Source organism: Nycticebus coucang, chromosome 4 (genome assembly GCF_027406575.1).
Source record: "Nycticebus coucang isolate mNycCou1 chromosome 4, mNycCou1.pri, whole genome shotgun sequence".
Lineage (NCBI taxonomy): Eukaryota > Metazoa > Chordata > Mammalia > Primates > Lorisidae > Nycticebus > Nycticebus coucang.
Window position 1 is genome coordinate 81,650,496 of NC_069783.1, and position 17,640 is coordinate 81,668,135.

Consider the following 17,640-nt stretch of genomic DNA (forward strand, 5'->3'; position numbering starts at 1 on the left):
ACTGAGTAAGGTCTGTTTTAAGAATCTGGGAACATTTAAGATGGGTGCATAAATATTTAGAATCAAAACATCTTCTTGTTGTATTTTTCCCTGGACCAGTATAAAGTGACAATCTTTGTCTTTTTTTACTTTAGTTGCTTTAAATCTACATTATCTGAAAATAAGATTGCAACTCCTTTTTTTCTTCTGAATTCCATTTGCCTGAAAAATTGTCTTCCAACCCTTAACTCAGAGTTTTAATTTGTCTTTTGAAGCTAAGTGTATTTCTTGCAGACAGCCAATGGATGGCTTGTGTTTTTCAATCCAGTCAGCCAATCTATGCCTCTTCAGTGGGGAATTCAAACCATTGACATTTATTGAGGTAATTGATAAGTATGGTAGTGTTCTATTCATCTTATTTTTTGAGAGTCCATTGCTTAGTTTTATCTTTGGCATCAGCATGGAAGTTAGGTTCTGTCCTTTAATTGCTGAGTTCTTATTTTGCTGTTGATCTATTGTGATGGTCAGTGTGTAGAACAGGTTGAAGTATTTCCTGTAGAGCTGTTCTTCTTGTGGCAAATTTCCTCAATGTTTGTATATCAGTAAATGATTTCATTTCTCCATCAATTTTGTAGCTTAGCTTAGCAGGACATAGAATTCTGAGCTGGAAATTGTTCTGTTTAAGTAGATTAAAGTAGATGACCATTGTCTTTTTGCTTGGAAAGTTTCATTAGAGAAATCTGCATTCACACTGATAGATTTGCCCCTGTAGGTCAACTGGGAGTTACTCCTGGCAGCTTGAAGAATCTTTTCTTTTGTCTTGACTTTGGACAGGTTCATCACAATGTGTCTTGGAGAAGTTTGGTTAGAGTTGAGGTGACCTGGGGTCCGATATCCTTCTGAAAGGAGTGTGTCACCAATATCTCTGGTGATATTTGGGAAATTATCATTTATAATATTCTCTAGTATGGCTTCCATTCCCTTTGGGCATTCTTCTTCCCCTTCTGGGATACCTATAACTCATATGTTTGAACACTTCATAAAGTCCCATAATTCTGTCAGTGAATGTTTTCCTTTCCCTCTCTCTTCTTTTCTGCCTCTTTAACTATCTGAGTTGTCTCAAGAGCTTTGTCCTCTACCTGTGAGATTCTTTCTTCTGCATGGTCTAATCTGTTGTTGATACTTGAAGGGGCACAGTCCCCTGCACCCTTGTAAGGTGAATAAGTTTCATTTGTGCTCCTTGAGGTATGAGGACCCAAGAAGGAACATTTCCAGTACTTGGGCTACATGTGAGTTTGGGGGGTTATTCTCCCCCAGTTCGCATAAGTGGATTTGCTGAAAAATGCAGGCAGTCACACCTTAAAGGAAAGAGTTTGCTGGAGGGCCCTCACCAAGTAGTAGCTGGAGACAGATCATCTGCCTTGGGCAATGGACTGTTGCACTTAATTCCCTACCTCTATTTACACAACAACTTTCAGTTATAAGGAAATGGGCAAACAGAACAGACAACCCAGCCCTTTGTGGTTCATCTCCACTGTTGTTTATCTCCGAATAGGATATTCTTAGTTTAGAAAGTTGTGTATGTACTTTGCTGTATTAACATTGATAAGGAATCTTTACCTTTTGTCTTCTTTATTCTCAGATTATTTTTATCTGATGAGTTTGGGTATATATGAAAGTGAATAAAGACAAGTGATTGCTGTTGTGCCTGAGTGAGCACCAGCCATCCCGTTTAAAATCACTCATTTCGTCTGTGGTGCTGCCTCTACATCATCGACCAGAAGCCCAGTGGACAGCAACAATACTTTCTATTACTTCTATCAATACTTTATATTGCATCTTTAAGTTCCCTAATTGACTGCCTCAGTTCCTTCAGCTCTGCTATATCCTTTCTAGATTCTTCATATTGTTCATCTCTTATTTGATTCTGTTTTTGGATTTCCTTTTGGTTATTTTCCACTTTATCAGCAGTTTCCTTTATTTTTTTTTCATCATTTCTTCATTGTTTTTATCATCTGTATTCTAAATTCCCTTTCTGTCATTTCTAAAATTTCTTTATAGTTGGAATCCTCTGCAGTAGCTACCTCATGGTCCCTTGGAGGGGTTTCTCTGGATTGGTTTTTTCATGTTGCCAGGATTTTTCTGCTGATTCTTCCTCATGAGTGATTTCTTTTATCTGTTTCCTTGCCCTAATTTTCCTTTTGCTTCCTCTTTCTCTTTAAGTTACCGTGCCTCTGGACTAGGATTTCGATGATGACTCCTTTTGGTACACGATCAGAATGGTGAGCAGACTGAAGAGAAAGAAGGGAAAAAAGAAAGAATAAAAAAAGGAAAATAAAAAAGAGAAAGGAGAGGGGGTGGGTAAAGTGGAATATTGACAAAAAGAAGAGAGGCACAGAAAGAGGGAGACAGGAGCAATATAGGTGTACAGTAGGGTACTTTGACCCAACCTTAAAAACCCCTATATCTGGGGGGTGCTAGGTTAGGTGGTTCCCCTGAGGTCAGCAGCTCTGTGCTAGCCTGTTAGGACACAGTATCCCACCTCCACCAAGTAGAGAGGAAAGACAAAAATGCTATAAATCAAACCAAAACAAGCAAACAGAAAACTTTATAGGATAAAATTGGGGGGGGACCAAATAATAGGGGTAGAGACACTAGAAAAAATGTAGTTATAATTGTTGAAAAAGGCAGCAATGGAAAATTATATTTAAACTAGAAAAATGAAGAAAGAAAAGAAAGAAAAAAAGGAAAAGAAAAATCTATATGGAAAATGTTGAAATTAAAAAAAAAAAAAAGCAGTATATATATCTTCCTGAATATTGTCTGGGCAACAAGTGATCTTCTGGGTTATGAGATGTTAATCACAATGCTGATACATGTATATGAGATGGAGACTGGAGGCTCCTGCTGATTTCTGAAACTCCACAGGGTGGAGATCCTAAATCTCTCCTCAGCCTGTTTAAAAGGCACTTTAAACTGCTAACCTTGGCTTAGCATTAGCTTTCCCAGGAAAGCACTTGTCGCTGGGCACTCCTGAAGTGGCTGTCCTCTTACTCCCTGTGCCAAAACAAGTCTCACTCTATGCCCCTGAGGGCTAAGGCTGGAAGGTGTTTCAGTCCCCACCTTTAGGCTGCTCAGTCACTAGATTAGTTGCTTCTGACCAATCCTTGCTCTGCAACCATGAGGGCAAAGCTTGCCGAGGCAATTCTCCCACAATGGCTCTGCACCACCTGGCTCAGTGGCTCAGTCTGGAGCCCTAGACAATGCTTAAAGTCCTCCACACTCTAGCCCAAGTTCTCCCAAGGTAGTTCAACTAAGTGCCAAATCCAAAAAAAATAAAACAGCTTCCTGGTAAGGCCTTTCCAGTTTGCAATATCACTGCTGCTATACTTACAGCTGCTGGTGGGATTAGACCAAACGAACACACACAAACACTTGACAGTTCTCCACTGCTTTTGTGCTCCTCATGGGTCCAGAAGTTTCTGGCTGACTCCTTGTGTCCCCAAACGGATGTGTGTGGGCAGATCCCACCAGCCAGAAATGCCTGGATTCTTCTCTCCCCAGACTCACCATGCCCAGTTGCAAGGAAGCTATGGTGAGGTTTTTAATGTATCAGTTACTTGCTAAACTCTCAGGATAGTTACATGGAATAAACCTAATCTTTCAGCTGAAGAAATGTATGGCCTAATGGTGGAGATGAGCACTAATTCTGACATTATAGTGAAGGAAATGTATGGCCCAGTGGTGGAGATGAGCACCAATTCTGACATTATAGTGAAGGTCAAGATGAAAGAAAGGTTATTATTGATAAAAGGAAGTATAGAACTGAGCAAATACACGTAGGGCAAGTCTTTGTGATAGAGTGCAGGAAAAAAGTATGAATAGCATCAGTCGGTCAAAAAAGTTCTAGATTGCTAACTTGTGAGTGGGGAGTGTCCAGTAAAAACCAAGCTATATAAACATTCATCTTCACCCCATTCACAGAGAGTGGGGTAAATTCAATGCTAACTTTATTCTATTCCAAAAAGGTCAATTTGTTGCAAGAAATTCATAAAGTGCAACAGTCACAGGTAAAGAGGCCAGTAGATCAAAGTCCATCATGTGTGAGGCTTTAACACACATTTTTACAACTGAGTGCTAACTTTGACCTTTATATTATGTTTGTCTTTTTCAATCCTTACTATAATGTAAGATCCATAGAACAGGGACTGTGGTCATTGTTGTCCACTGATGAATCACCAGTACCAAAAAATAGTGCCCGGCCACAGTGGGTTTTCCATGACAATGTATTAAATAAAAAGATCTTTGTAGTTGATTTCTCAGGTTCAACACAGCCCCACTGAAATTGGCCATTACAATATCATGGTGTAACCAAAAATGACTGAATTAATGGCTGGATTTTTTTGTGGATTTAGCTATTCTTTCCATCTAACCCTTTCTATGCAAAATAAATAGAAAAACAACCACACACACACACAAAATTGATCCTTTTTCTTTCTCACCATTACCCTTGCTATCTTTTTTCCTTTATTCTTTAAAATCTGCCTATGTCTACTTCATGCATAACAAAAAATTACACTTGTAAGTAAATCTGTTAATATTGGCAATACATTTAGCATTCGTTTCATATTAGGTATGTATGTGTTTGGTTCAAGGACTGACTGAATAAATAAACAATTTATTTTCAGACATACACATGTAGTTTAGCTACTGAAAATAGATTGTAATGAGAGGACAGGAAAGCCAATAGTGATTTACAAAATTATCATTTATCATGTTCTGTCAGTGTGAAAGCATTATCTAGGTCAATTTGTATTAGACATTATTATTTCATTAAATATAAAATATCTGATTTTGAATCAAAAGATTATTATATTTCAAAAAGCAGTAAAATTAATCAAATTATCAACACATTTGATAGTTTATTTGTCTAAATTATCAACACAGTTTTGCCATCTAAATGGGAGCTAGTGTATGATATGACAGCAGAAAAGAAGGCTGAGTGACTTTATATTAGATATTATTAATTTCCAATTCAATTTTTCTGGCACCTGCATACTCCCCAGCTCTAATTTATTTTTTGCTGAAGGGAGGTTGGTGGAATACTTGTAAGATTGCTTGTAATTATCTTACAGTTTTAAAAGAGAAAAATATACATAAGAACTCACCTGATGATTTTGTTATCTATTTTTGGTTGTATAAAATAATTAAAATGTTATTGTTTATTTTTGTTCATAATTTTTTTTTTTGAGTGTAATACTTCTTGAAGCAATCTCCAGGATGAAGTCCTGATTGCCTCTTGCATGTCTCACAGTAGAAAATAGTTTCTCTGCTACTTTTCTCATTTCTTCTGTGGCAAAACATGCAATCCCTTCTTTTTTCATTTTGCTTCATAAAATGCAGCTTCCCCTTTAGCCTTTCCTCAGTGTCAGAAGAAAATAGTCTTCCCCTCTGTCTTGATATTTTATTCCTCACAGTGCCCACGAGCTGAGTAATGAGATTTCTCCTGTAAGAAAGGTGTCTGCACTTTTTCTTCACTCTCCTTCTTATCTGTTGAGTAAAGGATGTAGCTGTTCACACTGCAAATTCTATCAGCCAGAAGAATAATTCTTTCCACCATTTGCATCCACAATACTATCCACTCTTCCCATAAACTTTGTGCATTCTAAAATGTCATTTTTTTCCATTGAGCAGGCTGTTTCTACCTATAACCAGTGATCCACTGTGTTTGAGGTCCAAAGAATGTACTCAGCATTGTCACTAACCTCTTGTCATAGAATGAGAGGCACGTCATTTTCACATCACATTGATAGGTATATAATTTATATTCCTGAAGTTTCTTCTTTTTCAGATCACTTGGAAAATCCTTCTTAGAAGCCATAACTGTTTCTGTTATATGTATTTTCATTTCTTGCAATTTCTGAGCAAGTTGAGGGCTTCTGTAGGGCCTGTTGATATAGATGTGATAGCCTTACCCACTGGTATGTGCTTGTAAAACTTGTGCCAAGTGAGTCACTATTTGAGATGTAAGTGACAAATAAGGACGAATAAGACTTTCTGTTGTTGTCTTGTCATAAAAGGGAATGTGAGAAAATATATAACTTTTTCTGAACACACACAGGCAGAAAATTCATAGGCCTCACTTTGTAAGCCTTTAGATCCTTCCTTTGAAACCTACCGTGCTCTCATTTATAGTCACATTTCTTCCCAGTGCATAAAGTTATTTGCATGTATTGTCAGTAAACTCATCTACATTCTTCACCTTGTTCTCTTGGGTACGCACACTCTCCTGAGCTGCAACAGGAGGAATTAAATGCAGCATCCAAAATGTTTGGAAAAAACAGAGATGAAAGAAAACATCTTTGAAGAAGGGGGTTCACTCTAGCCAGTCTTTGGTAAAATAATTAACTAACTGAGCCTTCCAAATTCAAAGCCAGGTTCAGGATTACACCAAAGAATGCCTTCATTTCTGCTGATGAAACTTTCTTCCACAAGTGCTACATTGAGTATTTTGTTAATGGAGTCATCTTCTGCTACATACATATTTGTCACAGTCACATTTTCACCAATAAGATCATCTGAGAAAAGGAGCTGGAAATACTCAAGTTCAGTTTTTTTGTTTTTCTTTTTTTTAAGTTCAGTTTTTGTCCAAGCACTTTGAGGAAGGGTGAATCCTGTTATGTGACAGAACATGGGAACTGGATAAGATCACCATCACCACCATGGAAAACCTTCTAGCTACTTGTTACAGGTTTTGTATTATCACCATTTTCTTCTTCATTACTAGATTCAGATTCACGGGAACTAATATCCCTGCATACAAGAAGAGTTTCTTCATATTCACTTTCATCACTAAACTCTCCTTCCACTTCACAGTCCTTAAAAATCCATGTTGCAATATCATCGTTGCTTACATACCTTCTCCCTGGCATTTTCCTACAAGCACAGCCCTGTGAATACAACACACAATGACCTGTTCACATCAAAACACCTGGTCTTCAGAGAAACAACCTACACATCTGTTTGCCACAGTCCATACTACATGAGGAAACACAGCAAGACAGGTCTGACAGTGCAGCGAATGAACAATTCTAACAAAAAAATGTCAGATGTCTTCCAACACTGAAAGGTAACAGGAAAATTAGCATGTCACACAAGGACCAACACAGGATCAGAAAGGGTTACTACTGTAGTTCTTGACCATCTCTTTATTCTTTCAGTATATTTGTTTTATATTTATTCTAATACGAAAGTAGAATCATGGAAATTTTGGTCTTAGAAAATTAGGAAATTTAATGATGTGAAAAATTACTAGATAGATTCTCTTGATTATTAAACTTTTCAGGTTTTGAATATGGACTTCATATCTCAGTCAGATTTATCAAGTGGAGGATTACATTGTGAAGGTGTAAGTTTTAAAAAGTAAGGGCTGGGCACAGTGGCTCATGCCTGTAATCCTAGCACTCTGGGAGGCTGTCAGGTGGATGGCCTGAGCTCATGAGTTTGAGACCAGCCTGAGCCAGAGTGAAACTTTGTCTCTAAAAAAATAGCCAGGTGTTGTGGCAGGTGCCTGTAGTCCAAGCTACTTGGGAGGCTGAGGCAAGAGAATTGCTTAAGCCCAAGAGTTTGAGGTTTCTGTGAGCTGTGACGCCATGGCACTCTACCAAGGGTGACAAAGTAAGACTGTCTAAAAAAGAAGTTTCAAAAAGTAAAGCCTGCTGCTTTTAAACAAAGTTAAAGTGCACATATATCAAATTTTATGTAACTCATTTAAAAATAGATGGGTTCAAAGAATGTTCAAAAAATAGATGTATTGCTATTGATATTGATAAAAGAAAGAATGCTTAAATAAGATTTATATCTTTTATATAAAATTGATTAATGTCTCCCAGGGTCTTGGAAATAATATGTATCTGTTCTGTACAAAATTCATTTGTATGATTACCATAAAAATCATTTATGTTGCTTTCTATTTTCTAAAAGCTAGTATGCCCTTACAAAGCTTTAAAATATGCTAATCAATAGTCAATAAAAAGTCAAACCAGTTATGAGTACATGCCTCTCAAATATGTGGGTCATTATGAAAGTTTCAAGAGACACAAAAATCAAGAGTTGTAAAATCCATGTATATGAAAACAAATGAAACCCTCCCAGAAACAGATAAGCTGAGCAAGTTGAAACTTGGACAGATAAATCACAAAGGATGCTATTGACTGTGTTTCTTGAAAGTGAAATAATGAACCATAACATAATCTTCCACAAAACTTTTCTAGTGACCTATGACCTTCCTAGTGACCTACATGTCCTATGTATCAGCTGGTCTTTAGGTAGACCAGCTAATCTTTAGGTAGACCTTCTAGTCGACATCCAGCACATCACTAGAAGAACATGCAATCATCTCTTTTGTCTTCTAACTTTTTTCTTCAAAGTTCTTTTACAACTGTGTTGTTCCTGTTAGAATAGAGATACATTTTTGCCTCCCATGCTAGCATTATTTTTAGTCTACTAAATACTCTACTGTGCTATCTAAACTCCTGCTGCTCCTTTGAAGCATGCTCATATGCCTCTTTATCTGGCCTCTTGTTATCCGCCAACCTTGTGCACAGGAGCCTTGCTCAGGAAGGTTCTTCCATGAGGCTCTATCTTCCCACTTCACTCTTGCCACCATCCTGGGTGACTTCAATATCACAATTGTAATTGGACTATTATATTGGACTATCAGCTTCATATCCTCTTAATCTTAAATAAGATCCTCCCCCTTCCTTTAGTCTCCATCAATGTTATACATACTTTGTCATTAACCAGAAGTGTCTACTTGTGAAATCAAACTTCCTTTTTCATTAAAAGGAATGTTTATAGTTCCCACTTACTTGTAAATCTATTCTCATGAAGGCTGTATTCAAGCTTATGAAAATCTTTAGTGATGACTGATATTTTTTCTTATTTGGAATTACTTCTGCCTTCACCTCATTTTATAGGGTTATAATCTTTGTCCATACTTTAAATCATCTTTTGAAAAAATAGCATAAAATATTAATATGACCCTTATGCTATCGTATCTCACATGTTCATGAAAGATCATCCCTATAACAAAATTATGCATTATTTCTATTCATGTTTCCGGACAGGTGATGGTACTATAAAAACAAAGCAGGAGGAATCACGCTACCAGACCTGAGACTTTACTATAAATTGATAGTGATCAAAACAGCATGGTACTGTCACAAAAGCAGAGAAGTAGATGTCTGGAACAGAATAAAGAACCAAGAGGTGAATCCAGCTACTTACCATTATTTGATCTTTTGACAAGCCAATTAAAAACATCCAGTGGGGAAAAGATTCCCTATTTCACAAATGGTGCTGTGTGAACTGGCTGGCAACCTGTAGAAGACTGAAACTGGACCCACAACACCTTTCACCATTAACTAAGATAGACTCTCACTGGATAAAAGATTTAAACTTAAGACATGAAACTATAAAAATACTTGAAGAAAGTGCAGAGAAAACTCTTGAAGGAATCAGCCTGGGTGAATATTTTATGAGGAGGATTCACCAGGCAATTGAAGCAGTATCAAAAATACACTACTGGGACCTGATCAAACTAAAAGGCTTCTGCACAGCCAAGAACACTGTAAGTAAAATAAGCAGACAGCCCTCAGAATGGGAGAAAATATTTGCAGGTAATACCTCTGATAAAGGTCTAATAACCAGAATCCACAGAGAACTCAAACATATTAGCAAGAAAAGAACACATGACCCCATCTCAGGGTGGGCAAGGGACTTGAAGAGAAACTTCTCTAAAGAAGACAGACACACGATCTACAAACACATGAAAAAAAGCTCATCATCCTTAATCATCAGAGAAATGCAAATCAAAACTACTTTGAGATATCACCTAACCCCAGTAAGAGTAGCCCACATAACAAAATCCCAAAACCAGAGAAGTTGGCGTGGATGTGGAGAAAAGGGCACACTTCTACACTGCTGGTGGGAATGCACACTAATATGTTCCTTCTGGAAGGATGTTTGGAGAATACTTAGAGACCTAAAAATAGACCTACCATTCGATCCTATAATTCCTTTACTAGGTTTATACTCAGAAGACCAAAAGTCACAATATAACAAAGATATTTGTACCAGAATGTTTATTGTAGCCCAATTCATAATTGCTAAGTCATGGACTAGCAAATTGTGCTACATGCATACCATGGAATATTATGCAGCCTTAAAGAAAGATGGAGATTTTACCTCTTTCATGTTTACTTGGATGGAGCTGGAACATATTCTTCTTAGCAAAGTATCTCAGGAATGGAAGAAAAAATATCCAATGTACTCAGCTCTACTATGAAGCTAAATTATAGCTTTCATATGAAGGCTATAACCCAACTATAGCACAAGACTATGGGGAAAGGGCCAAGGAAGGGGAAGGGAGGGGGGAGGTTATGGTGGAGGGAGGGTAATGGGTGGCCTCATCTACGGTGCATCTTAGAATGGGTACAGGTGAAATTTACTAAATGCAGAATACAAATGCCTACATACAGTAACTAAGAAAATGCCATGAAGGCTACGTTGAACAGTTTGATGAAAATATTTCAGATTGTATATGAAACCTGCACATTGTACCCCTTGATTGCACTAATGTACACAGCTATGATTTAACAATAAAAATAAATAAATTAAAAAAAAATTACACTTTTGTATAGGTTAGTAGCACTATATATAACAGCCAACAAACCCAGTGGCTCATACACACAGCCCTAAAATTCTACTAATATTTCGTTAGTCAATTACTTCTTGTATACTTCAAAATTAATTAATTTAAACTTCTGGAATCCCTGGGGATTGATAGATTCTCAATAATTTACATTAAAATTAATGAATTGATTTAAAACTCATATCTTGTAACTTTCTCTTTATACGTACACCTCTCCATTTTTCCCTGGGTGCTAAAGAAGTTGGTAGTTAACATGTTAACGGGGAGAAGTAAAAGCCATCACCTAGAATACATCTCTCAGTTTCTTACCAGAGCTGATGTATAAACTTATCTGCATTTGTGTCAATCATTTTGTAGTTGCTGTTGTTAATTTTCTGCTGTGGTTATTAAGGAGTGGTATACTGCCCACTACATAAGGTAAATTCTTAACCAGTGCTTTGAATCTCTTTGATAATCTGAAATAGATGCTTTGGAGTTACATTCCCTCTCTTATAATTACATCTTTTATTTTCTACTGTCTCATTTAAACTAATAAATTAACTCACTTTAAAAACAATCTTTACTCCTCTTACCCACCACTGGCTATTATCTCTGCCTCTCCTCCTGGACCATCCTACTATATAGTATTCTATTTTCATAGTCTCTACTCTCTCTCCTTTCATTCCCACCTCTTCTTATTCCCATGTACTCCTAAGATTGTACCTTCATTGCTTTCAGTAGGGTAATGAAGGTGGGAAATTGAAGAGAATAAATATCTAAAAAACTTCACACACACATATACACATGTATGTATATATATTTATACATTCGAATTGGAGAGAGAGCTGACTAGGGGTAACAGAAAGGATGACATAACATAGAATAAAATTACATATGAAAGATAAGGTTAGACATCACAGATCTCTAGGGGGATGGAGAGATGTGTTTTGCCTTGGGGCCTTGAAATGATCTCCATGGAGAAGGTAAATTAGGACTGGACTTCAGAATGTGAATTCACGGTATGATTTTTTTTGCATATTGCTCTGGCTCTGTCTTCTGCGGACAAAAAAGTAAGCCCAACTAGTGGACCAACAGGTGTCCACTAGTGATATGTGCCTGTTCTTTTAGAAATAAAAATTTTTTGTCCAGGGTGCTGTCTGTAGGCTCAATAAAAAATTAAACTTTTAAGAAGCCAATATTTTTATACCGTAAACTCTCCGTTTTCTGGGACTCAAGCTCCCAGCCCATGACCTGTCTTCCCTACCCACCAAAAATCAGAGTTTAAACTTGGTGCTCTGAGCAGTCAGTCAGCTGAGGCTTTGTGCATCACTCTGACAGTTCCCATGTGCTCTTTATAACAGTTTTGTTAATGTGTGTTACTTGAAGTTAAAAAAAAATATGATAATGAAGTTGAAAAGTGTATTGACTGCTCTCTAACCAAAATTGCCCACTGCATTTACAAAGCTGTTTGATAACATAGTAAAACCGTGTTGCTGTAAGTGAAGTTTGTCTTCATCTTAATTTTCTTTCAATCAGTGTATTTCAATATTAATATCAGGTCAATGCTGAGTTTATGGTATGATGTATACGATGGGGCATAGAATTGATTAGGCCTATTTTTATTAGTAACTCTCAAGCAACTAGAAACTACATTTATCTGGAATCTACCATTCTCTGTGGGTGCTGGATAATGGGGGAGATTACTGTATTTACTTCAATCTTAGTTTTAATAAAGTAAAAATATGTTGTATTAAAAATATGAAGCCTACCTAAACAATCTTATCAGTCCCCTGACAGGGGCTTGGAGCCATTTCCCTGTAGTTTTTAAATCTTATTGCCTCTCAAATTTCTACATCATATTTTTCCTCTCAAACATCCCTTATCCTCATAAAATTCATCCAAGCAGAAAGTCATTCAAAAGTATATTTTCTGAAAGAGACCTTAAAGCTCTTGTAACCTGTCCCTATTGTTTTGCACAAGAGAAAATCTAAACACAATAGATGTTGCCTGTAGGAAAATTCAGTCAGTTTTGTTTTGTTTTGTTTTGTTTTTTAAAGGCAGGATTGGTATATAAGTTTCCTCCTGCTTTGAGGTAGGAATTCCCTGTTGTCATTACAATTTCACAAATTAACATTGGGTGGGCTTCACAAGTTAACGTCAGGAAATCATTGAACAGTCATCAATTGTGCAGTTATATTTAGAGTCCAATGCTGTATCTGCCTTTTTTCTGACTTTCTTTGATAAATTGCTAGGGAATGAATCAGAATTTTCCACCCATTATTTTCATAGTATAAACTCAAACATTTATCAAGAACAAATTGACAAAATAATTTTCAAAGATATGTACTTTTGGGGGACATTTAGTTAAGTTCCAGAAGGCTCTACCATCTGAGGAAAACTTACCTTTCTAGATTTATCTCTACATCTCTGGGTTTTTTTTTCTTTTTCTTTTCTTTTCTTTCCTTTATTTATTTTTAGAATTTTTTTTATTATTATTAAATCATAGCTTTGTACATTAATGTGATCATGGGGTACCATACACTGGTTTTATAGACTGTCTGACACATTTTCATCACACTGGTTAACATAGCCTTCCTGGCATTTTCTTAGTTATTGCGTTAAGACATTTACATTCTACATTTACTAAGTTTCACATGTACCCTTGTAAGATGCACTGCAGGTGTAATCCCACCAATCACCCTCCCTCTGCCCTTCTCCCCCCACCTCCCATTCCTCTCCCCATTCCCCCTATTCTTAGGTTATAACTGGGTTATAGCTTTCATGTGAAAGCCAAAAATTAGTTTCATAGTAGGGCTGAGTACATTGGATACTTTTTCTTCCATTCTTGAGCTACTTTACTAAGAAGATTATGTTCTAGCTCCATCCATGTAAATGAAAGAGGTAAAGTCTCCATCTTTCTTTAAGGCTGCATAATATTCCATGGTGTACATATACCACAGTTTATTAATCCATTCATAGATCTATGGGCACTTGGGCTTTTTCCATGACTTAGCAATTATGAATTGGGCTGCAATAAACATTCTGGTACAAATATCTTTGTTATGATGTGATTTTTGGTCTTTTGGGTATATGCCTAGTAGAGGATTTATAGGATTGAATGGCAGATCTATTTTTAGATCTCTAAGTGTTCTCCAAACATCTTTCCAAAAGGAATGTATTAATTTGCATTCCCACCAGCAGTGTAGAAGTGTTCCCTTTTCTCCACATCCACGCCAACATCTCTGGTCTTGATATTTTGTGATATGGGCTAATCTTACTGTAGTTAGATGATATCTCAAAGTAGTTTTGATTTGCATTTCTCTGATGATTAAAGGTGATGAGCATTTTTTCATATGTCTGTAGGCCGTGCGCCTGTCTTCTTCAGAGAAGTTTCTCTTCAAGTCCCTTGCTCAGCCTGCGATGGGATCACTTGTTCTTTTCTTGCTTATACATTTGAGTTCTCTATGGATTCTGGTTATTAAACCTTTGTCGGAGACATAACCTGCAAATACCTTCTCCCATTCTGAGGGCTGTTTGCTTGCTTTACTTACTGTGTTCTTGGCAGCTTCAAAAATACACTACTGGGACCTGATCAAACTAAAAAGCTCTGCAAAGCCAAGAACACAGTATCTGTACATCTCTGTTTGTAGGGGTAAGATTAAGTTCCCTCTATAAAGATTTTAGTGTAATCATTTCCACCAACAAAACTGGAACCCATCCTTCTTACTCTATTTTAATATTTAGTGGCTGCGTGGTCAGATTATTTTTGTCCAGCATTTTAAGCAGGCAAACATCTGTGCTTAATATCAAACTCTATGCAAAGTGATGATGACGTTTATGTTTGAGCCTACTCCACACTTTTCCCACACACAGTGGGTAGTTAATTTAATGAGTATTTTTTGGAGCAATGTTATTGATGAGGATTCTGAAGGAATGGAATCAATACATCAAAATATGGTGCTAACAGATGCAAGATTGTTGCCTCTTAGTCAATATTTCAAAATATAATCTTCCATTGGTTCCACAAAAAGTCATTGCATTCATTGGTAGTTCAATGGCTCTCAGAAAATAAGGTAGGCACAGTCAAGTTATGAAGACACCCATATCGTGCCTGTCATTTATTTCTTGACATCCTGTCATAAGTTCCAAAAAGAAATATTGTGTTCTGTGTTAAATGATCGCTTGATATCATACGTAGAAATCATTGGCAACCAGTAGAAGGTATATGTAACAATAAAGTATCATTCTTATTGGTGAAGCAGGGGTAGACAACTGGGATATATATTTTTTTTTTTTTCATTTTTCAGCCTTATATTTATTCTTTTTTTTTTTATTGTTGGGGATTCATTGAGGGTACAATAAGCCAGGTTACACTGATTGCAATTGTTAGGTAAAGTCCCTCTTGCAATCATGTCCTGCCCCCATAAAGTGTGACACACACCAAGGCCCCATCCCCCTCCCTCCTTCCCTCTTTCTGCTTCCCCCCCCCCCATAACCATAATTGTCATTAATTATCCTCAGGGATATATATATATATATATATTTTTTTTTTTTTTTGAGACACAATCTCAAGCTGTCGCCCTGGATAGAGTGCTGTGGTATCACAGCTCAGAGCAACCTCAAACTCTTGGGCTCAAGCAATTCTCTTGCCTCAGCCTCCCAAGTAGCTGGGAATACAGGCACTCACCATAACGTCCAGCAATTTTTTTTGTTTTTGTTGTTGTGGTTGTCATTGTTTTAGCTGGTGCAGGCCAAGTCTAAACCCGCCATCCTTGGTGTATGTGGCCTGCACCCTACCCTCTGAGCTAAGGGTGCTGCCCAACAACTGGAATATTTTAAAGTAATTAATTTTAGAATAATACTAGTTCCATTTTTTTCTTATAATGTGTATTTATATATTGCTTTGTTATTTGTGTGTGAGGGGGGCCAGGAACTGGGGAGTATTTATGTTTAAATTTCTTCCAAACCAGCTTCCTCATCAAGATGCTTCAAACACACAAATGATTATAATTATTCGTTCAAGAAAAAAAATACAGTTATTCAACTAATCATGGAGTTAATTCTGACTTGTGCACGGAAATCTTAAAAGAGTAAAGTTGCCCACAGTACCCTATCTGTGAAAAAAACTTGCCATTTGGGAACTAAGAAAAGTTAGTTTGATAGCTTTCGAATATAGAGGAAAATTTATACTCCCTTTACTCAAATCTGTACTAATTACCTGAAATAATTTTTAATATTTTGAAATAGTTCCAAGAATTTTGGCAGAGAACAACACATTTTTATAGTTTGCAAGCTGTAGTCATAAATTCTAATTATCAGATATTGTTGCTAAAATAGAGATATTTTTAGACCACTATCTGACTCAGTGACTCAGAAACCAGTTAAATTGTTTCTCAAACTAATTATTTCTGGAATTTTAAAAAATATGCATGCAGTTAGAAAAGTCATCATAAGGTAGAATTACCTGTGCAGATTCATTCTTTCTATTATAATCATCAACATTGAGATTTTAGCTGTTATTCCCTTGACATCAGTGAAATACCACTTTATGAATGAATGAAGGCTCTACAGATGAAAAGCTGTGTGCCTCTATGCCCACCTTCTCCTTTTGCACCTCTTTAGGCTCTGATGGATTTACGTTTACTAGAGACTGTTTTCTCAGAGTCAGTCAGAATGACTGACTCAATGTTCTGGTGTGCATTTTTGCATATATTATTAAAATATTGTCATAACCACATTTAGGACAAATGCTTATGGAGTGCCAGTTATATACTCAGCTGTGTATTGAATCCTGGTGAAATCAATTGACAGAATAGAGGTTACCCTTGAAAGCCCTTCTGTTGCTTACAATTTAATGGGCACTTTTGCTCATAATTACCAAATAATTATAAAAATAATGTGAAAACACCATAATATAAATTGGACTGTGCTGAGAAAATTCTTCCCTGTGGAATGACATATGCACTAAAACCTAAGGGACAATTATGTGTTGGCTACGCAAATAATAGGGGCTTACTATTCTGTGTTAGAGGGAACAGAATGTGCAGATGCTGAGAACAAATGATGTCCAATTGTGAATTTCCGCCATTCAATATGCCTTTTAAGAGTCATCTGCAAACTACACTCTACCATGCAAACTTCATCCTTCTGTGATGCATTCAGTATGAATGCCAGTGTCTTACCCCTACCCTCACTGTAGCCTTCTTATTTATAACTATTCACTTAGGGGCTGTGCAGTTAGTCTGGGATGGGGTTACAGGGAATGTGGCAGTGGGCATTGTTATGGATAACGCTGTCATTAAGAATGTAAATGGTTTGATGGCTGACAACATCACTGAACTCTGAAAAGCGTATGAAACGTTCGTGCTGAAGGGTAAAATCATAATAAACTTCTCTTTTCTCTTTTGAAAGCTCAAGATCAAGTAGTGAAAGTAGCAAAAAATTTGATTTATTCTTAGTTTTCTATAACTTTTCTGTTTTTGTTTTTATTGTTGTTTAATTGTGGTAAGGAGTAAAGACATTTAAATGTACGGAAGGAAAATCAATGAAGGTAGTGTCTTAACAGCCACAAAAAATTCTCCACAGAAGAGAAAGATTAGATGTAAGAGGTGTGCTGTTAATCAGTAAAGGTAAGCATTCCACATTGTATATCAAATCAGCGCATTGTACCTCATAAATACATTAATGCACACAGTTATGATTTAATAAAGAAATAATTAAAAAAAGAGTCATATAAATGAAGTCACAGATTTGCTCAGGACTCATTCAAGGAAAACATGAATCCAAAAACATAACAATCTACTGAGTTTTCAAAAGAAAGCATTAAATGCTTACTGAGGTAACCAGATAGCCCAGCATTTGTTCACGTGAGGTGGGCATGCAATCAACACAGAAGCAGCACGGAGAGAACAGCACTCTAACAACACAAGGTAGTTGCACTAACCTGCCTCGTGCCTTCCTGTTCTTTG